The sequence below is a fragment of the Teleopsis dalmanni genome, chromosome 2 (genome assembly GCF_002237135.1).
Source record: "Teleopsis dalmanni isolate 2A chromosome 2, ASM223713v2, whole genome shotgun sequence".
Classification (NCBI taxonomy): Eukaryota; Metazoa; Arthropoda; class Insecta; order Diptera; family Diopsidae; genus Teleopsis; species Teleopsis dalmanni.
In genome coordinates this window covers 166,760,443-166,767,832 of record NC_051847.1, presented here as the reverse complement: position 1 = coordinate 166,767,832, position 7,390 = coordinate 166,760,443, and the positions used below count along the sequence as shown (strand labels likewise).

The 7,390-nt window shown below is 27.1% G+C and overlaps 1 protein-coding gene and 1 non-coding gene across 3 annotated transcripts in view; both read left to right on the top strand.

Annotated features, from left to right (window-relative positions):
• LOC119679664 (homeotic protein antennapedia) overlaps window positions 1–7,390 on the top strand; it is a 413,608-nt gene that overhangs the window by 304,245 nt on the left and 101,973 nt on the right. The gene's annotated exons all lie outside the window — the stretch shown is intronic.
• On the top strand, window positions 3,732–3,804 carry Trnak-uuu. The gene has a single exon. It is a non-coding gene; the product is annotated as a tRNA-Lys (tRNA).

Genomic DNA, 7,390 nt, shown 5'->3' with positions numbered 1-7,390 from the left:
ACAAATGCAAAGGATTTGTCTCTTTAGTTGCACCTAGATTCTACCATATGTAATTCTATACGCGTATATATATACTATACATGTTAGATATACTATATCTGAGAAATAATGCTGCATTCCATGTAAAATATAGAAAAGCTAATATTAATAATTTAATTTAAGAGAAACTGTAAATGATAGCGTTAATGAACCCTAAAGTAATTTAAATTAATTGTACGAATGGAAGTTTTGCAATATGTTATAGAACAACTACAAAAAAATCCCCTATTATATTGAAACATATTATTAAACATTAATATATAATAAAAACAAAAAACAAAAAATATAATTATCATTTTAAAATATAAAAAAAAGAAAAGTGTTTATTATTTTATTAAGACAAAAGAAAGTTCGACGAAGATAAGAAAAGAAAAGAATTCTTTCAACAATCTAAATTCCTATTAGATCACTAAAATAGCAAACCATTGAGCCTTTACCAGGGATTAGTAAAAACAAAAGTGACAAGAATCTAAATGGCTGCTAAGAACTTAATTTTTAAGTTTAGATAATGCAACAAAAGGGTTTTCCCTTAACTCAACTTTTAAAATGAAAATAAAAAAAAACCTTTAACAGGAAGCGATTAAGAACCATTTATGACAATCTAAATATTTATTTAACAACAATAATAGCAAATTTGGACCTTAGAATCACACTTAGAATCAAAAGAGAAACAAAAGTGGAGAGAAAATTTTAAGATAATCTAGATTGCTGTTAGACAACGTTTACAGAAATAGATTAGAGCCACATTTGGGATCAAAAAAGACAAACATTGCCAGTTTGGATAACTATTATAAAAAGTGATTTTAGTTCTCCATCCAAGAGAACTTGCTTATCCAAGAACTAATAAATACAGACTCAATGAATATCTGTACCACATAATCATTGTATCAAACCAAAACCCTATCAAACCCTATACGTAAATAACAGACCTTCACCATCGATCTATAACATTTAGGGAGGGAATTGTTATGAGCCATCTTTTTATTAAGAAATATTAAGATATAATACTAAAGGCACACTCTTAAGAAGAACCAAAGCGCATATATGCCTACGAATCGGAAGTGCATTTCTGCGATAATAAAACTGAAAACACATACCAGGATAATATAATGCACTGATATATAAGTATCAAAAAAATCTAGATGAATACTTAATATGAGGCAAAGATTTTACAACAGTGTTAAATTGACATTTTTTAATTCATGACAGTAACAAAATTTAATAAGATTTTATAGAGTTCCTCTACACTGGACGAGTTAGAACAATAGATGAATGTGATGCAATGATAACCATGGATGAGTTCATACTTCATTTGTAGATGAAAGTATAGTCAACTCAGTTGGTATTCTTGAATTCTTAAGAGTAATGGGTTTAGAAAAGGAGAAATAGCATTGTACATATAGGTATTACGATGAAACATACGCAGTACAGTACAGATTTAATTTAAGATTCGAATATACATAACCCAAACTAAAAAGTATGAGATCCCTTTGGAATTACATTGTGTCTGACTTACAGAATAGAATCAGTAATACTTTCCTATTCTTCCTCTGAGTAGAAACTATAGCAAAGCTATAGCAGTAATCACTGAAAAAAGTACCATCATTGAAACGGTCGGCGATGAGTTTTCAGTTAGTACGGCTATCGTTTTAAATATCTAGTGGCAAACAAGACTAATCTGGTCGTTGGCGAACCATATCATGACAATAGTTACACAACTGTACTCATTAAATCGCCTATGCTTCGAAATATTTTGTACTTTTAGCTAGTACATACATATATTTGCTCTGAATATTGTCATGGTAAGAAATGTGCCATGTTTGATTATACAGTTACCACGAATATATATATGAATCCCTTTCGGAACAATCAATGAATACATCGAGGCATCGATATCTCGTTTAACTAAGTAAAACATTTTGGTACAAACTAAGATGTTGTAAAAACACCAGTATGTATATAATGTAATGACAGTTTGTCTATATCTAAAACATCTATATCTAAATGAAAATACTTCTGTGAAAAATTTCATTATATCGAAATACCTGCTGCTTCTGCTTCACAAACTATACAGTAATCTGCAAATCGGACATATAGTTTTAGGTTTAATTTTTCAAAGAATACTATATCTCCCAACTTATTTTTAGTCATTAATCGTCTATGTAAGTCTTTAGACACTTACTTAGATTCGAATTGCTTTTAGCCCAGTGTTACTTTATAAAGACATGAGTAAAGAACTTACAATCTAGTTGAGAAACTATAACACTGTACTCAATAATAGGAGATGTTATTAACTCCTATGTTGACTCTGAACTATATATAGATGGAGTGAAATTTGATTCTACTCTGGGAGATAAAGGTTAGCTAGTGGGTAATGGAGATGTATATATATATATGTGGAGACACATATATGAAAAATATATATATATGCATGCAATTATTTAATATAAACTATATTTATTTATATAAATAGTTAAGATAAAAATGTTTATTTATTTATATATATAATAAAATCGCGTTACTCATTAATACTATATATGAACTAAAAACATTTTACTAAATTGATTTGTTAGTAACCATAAAAATTGTAATCAAAATTTTGAGAATAAAATGCTATTTTATAATTATTTTGTTACCGATCTCGAAAACCTTAGATTGGTAAAATTGAAAACTAGAAGCCATTGGCGTTGACTGAAGCAATGTTTCGTAATACAAAGCGTACTACGGATTGGAATAGCATTAAATGTATTTTTTCAAGAACAGAACGCATTTAGTGTTGTTTGGGAGAACCAATATTTTCCCAAATAATAATATTGTAAGAGACGGAAAAAAATATTCACGGCAGTAATACCAGAAGCAGCGTTTAAGAATTCCCAGCCTGGCGGAAGATAATGGATGACTCATAGACTTTCAAAGACCTGAAATGTTGTAAATAATAAAAAAAATAAAGTTTATTCTAAATTTTCAATAATTATCTAAATATTTGTTAGTTTCTCAGTTTTCTCGTAAGATAAACTATTTCAGGGTTGTTGGTTCGAAGTACTTATTTTAAATAAATAAAGTAAATAAATAAATACATATTTACACCTCAAAGAATCATTGGCTAACTAAATTTAAAAAAAATAATAATATTACAGTGCTCACTCGAAAATATAAGCTTTAAAATTTTAATTCTCATTTAAGAAATTTATGTTAATTTTAGAATTTTTCTTATCTGTTAAGGCAAAAAATATAAAAAAAAATGGTCACGTAATCGAGCGATCACATTTTCGAGTAAACACTGTATTTTCATACAATTACTACAAAATGTTATTGTAATAGTTTTTTTAAATAAACAAAAATGTATTAAAATCTTTTTCGCTAAATTTTTATTAATCACAACATTTAAATGATGACAAATCTAAAAATATATGCAATAACAAACCATAGGACGGACAGGCTTTTTCAGACAAGATAAGTCTGAAAAAGCGTTATATTTTGGCATTTAACAAAATTTAAGTAAAAGCATTCACACATAATTTTTTCTAAGATTTTAACTTTTTTATTCTTGATTTGTTAAAATTCTCTAATAATTAACAAATTTCTGATCTGATCAGTGATCACCTCGGAACTCTGAGGATCGATCACAAGACTCTTTCCTGTCTAATTAGGTCAGGGAATCAAAATTATTAATTGGGCAAGGACAAACAACAGCCCGGGTAGCTCAGTCGGTAGAGCATTGGACTTTTAATCCAAGGGTCCAGGGTTCAAGTCCCTGCTCGGGCGATCAAATTTTTTTATTATTTATTTTTTTATGCAAACTAATTTATTATTTAATAATATCAATAATATTTGTTATAAAATTAAATCATCAGTTGAAAACGCAAATAAATACACTGAAATGAACTTAAAAAGAACTTGAACTTCATCTTTGTAACCGCAAAAGACTTTACCTTTTTTTTAACAAATCCCATATGATTTCTGTCTATATACTGTATGATATATATCCATTTCCATAAACCTATGTTTATTTATAACTAAAGAAAAAAGGAAATCTCTTGGTTTAATTTGATTTGATTTTGACGTAGTCATTCACAAATACTTTTGATTCAAATTAATTAGTTACTTGCATTTTTTCTATACTCTGATATTTGGCAGGATATATAAAAAATCAATAAATAGATTTCTTTAATTGAATCATAGTATATTGAATTTAGTATCGTACCTTTTAGTATTTCTTTTCCTATAGTTTGAATCATTTCATATCTTACTGAGTTTTTTAATAAGAGTTCTTGAGCTAAGATTAAAGAGTATTTTATAATTTTTATATTTGATTTATTTTATATATATTTTATTTTATGTAAAGCAACTAAATATAACCAACGGTTCAAAATTTTTGCTTACAATTTTCTTTGGGACGTACAACCGATTTCAATACCTTATTAACTTAATTGGTTTTCTTTAATTTTCTTGATATTCTTTTGTTCTAATTTATTAACATTGGACCTCTGCTTTTAAATAATTTCAGACGTCAATAACTACTAAAAAATCTGAAAACAATCCAATAGATGTTTATAAAATTGATGAAAATAATGACAATGTGGTATAAGAAGAAAAAATTAAAAATGCAACTGTGACTAAAAATACCATCCGATATGGAGAAATAGTGAACTCCAGTTTAGCAGCAGCAATAGTTTACAGTAACGTCAGTTGTGAAAGAAAGTTTATTTCACACACATTAAAATATTATCAATTTTTACTATTTGTTAGAATAAATAAAGTAAAATGTTTAAAAAATAATACTATTTTTACTTTAAAACTCTCCGCCCACTACAAAGTTATTAAAAATCTTCATATTAGGGGCATAACTTAGAGAGTGTATATATCTACTATATATATTTTCCAGCCGAAAAGTAATTACATTCTAAGTGTAATTTCGAAAGATTTAAGCTGACCTTTTCTTGAAGGAAGTAGAATAACTACAACTTTTAGCTAAACGGTATTTATTTTTTTTAAAATAAATTAAAAGATTTACTATTGTTAATGAGATAATGATTTATAATGTCACTTTATGTATAGGAACAGAGGCATTTTATAATTTTCAATAAAGAATTTGTCGCGTTAAATGTATCCCATTTCATAAATCTTTATTTAAATTATTTTCTATAATTATTCCTATGTTAGGTTAACGTTACTTCAAAAATTGTTTTATTAAAAATTTTTATATATTTCTCCTATTTCAACGATCAATGCCTATTAATTTTTACTAATGCCGAAAAATATGAATATTATTCTTTAAGTAATAATAGTTATTTTATAAATAATTGCATTAACAAATATTTGCAAACGTAATCGATAAATTGAGCATAAATTTTTGTTTATTTGCTTATAAAAACCTAAAATGTTTATTATCAATATAACAATGCACATGTTTTATTTTTGTATATGATGGCAACTCTAAATTTGTCAGAAACTATGATAATTGAAAAAATAATATCAGCGCCATCTCTTGGTTATATCAAATATTATCGTGTGCATAAAAACGAATCGAATTAAGAATAACTTCTCTGATAAATAAATTAAAATTCTGACATATGTAGCCTTTTGGCAATATGAGTTTATATTATTACTAATAATCATATTGCAATAATAATAAAACAATTTAACTAGAAATAAAATATTAAATACTTGCACATGTTTCGAATATTGACACATTATTGATTGTATTGGTTGCCACATTTTTTAAGCAATTTTTAATATACATATATGCTTACACCTTTCAACATAATTTTATATGTTAAGGAAGTGTGCGATTTAGGCTAAGTTGCGTTCTAAATCACGGAAATTCTAAGTTGTGCCGATAATGTAAGGATGTGTCGATAGGTGTTGATGTGTGCAGTGCAAAAAATCCCAAAAAATCTCCCATTTGGTTTAGCAGCAAATTAGCCTAACTCGCACACGTCCTAAATTTCAAACTTATTCACAAAAGATAAGATATATAAGACAACTATTTAACTAAATCTTTTTTTACTAACTTAACTACATATCGGCAATCATAAAATTAAATAAAAATGCATGTTATTATTTATTAATTAGAAAATTTAATTATATTACAAATAATAACATTAATTTTGTTTAAAAAAAAACAATCAAACCATAATTAGTAGTAATGATTTCTTTTAATTTATTATGCCATTTTCGATTCAGAAATCTGGGGTAACTTTGTCAATCAAGATTCACTTTTACTGCAATTTTCATTTACAAATTGTCAATCTCGAGCAAAATATTTAACACTCGAGATTGATTTATAACACTTTAGATATTTTTACAGAGTGGCAAGATTACCTTTATATTACAGCTGTTTTATATGACTACACAGGTAAGGTGTGATTTTATTCCACATATGTATGTACTAACTTAAAAAATATATATAAATGCGTACTAACACAATTGCAAAAATATTGCATTACTTGAAAACTGTTCGATGGGGCAACAAAATTTAACAGATCGAGAGTAAATCAATATTAAATTTAGATTTAATAATCGAAAACGACATTAATTAAAATTAATTTATTTATATATTAATTTCTTCTTCATCTAAGGTTTTATATTGTGTAGTCTGACACAGTGGCGTAACTACATTTTTTAGGCCTGTAAGCAAATTCTAACTAAGGGGCCCCTACCAACATACTAAGGGGCCCCTCTTTTTATACTCTTTACACGAAAAAATGTGAAAAGGATATATAAGGTTTGTCAAGATTTTCGTAACGCATTAAAGGAAACGTCGGAAATATCATTAAGTATATATCAGTACAATATATATATACTTTTTCAGTTCAAACTACTCTCAGCTTTTGAACTCTTCGAACGAAACTTTACACACATACTTTTCGGGACCCATTTGATTTGATTGAAATTGGACGTCTATTTCTTGTATCTGTGATATAAACTTAACAATCGGATATGAGGTTTCTCCGTTTTTAATAAAGGTATTCAAATGGAATTTGGTGTATACAGTACTGATATTTGCAAAAGACAACGTACAAAATTATTTTCAAATGGGTTTAAATCTAAATATAGCTTCCATATAAGTGTCTCGATTAAGACACATATTTTTCTTAGAAAAACTTTTTTATTTTATAAATAGGTTTAATATTTTATTTGAAGTACATACATATTATGTACTCTAAATTTAAAATTTACGTATCTTTTATAAAATGCAATATGAAGTTATTCCAACAAAAAACGTTTCGTCCCTTTTGAGAATTTATTAAAAATAAATACAATGAATACAAAAATTTATAGTGGGGCCCCCTAAATTCGGGGGCCCGAAAGCGTTGCTTCCAGTTGCTTCCCTGTAGTTACGCCACTG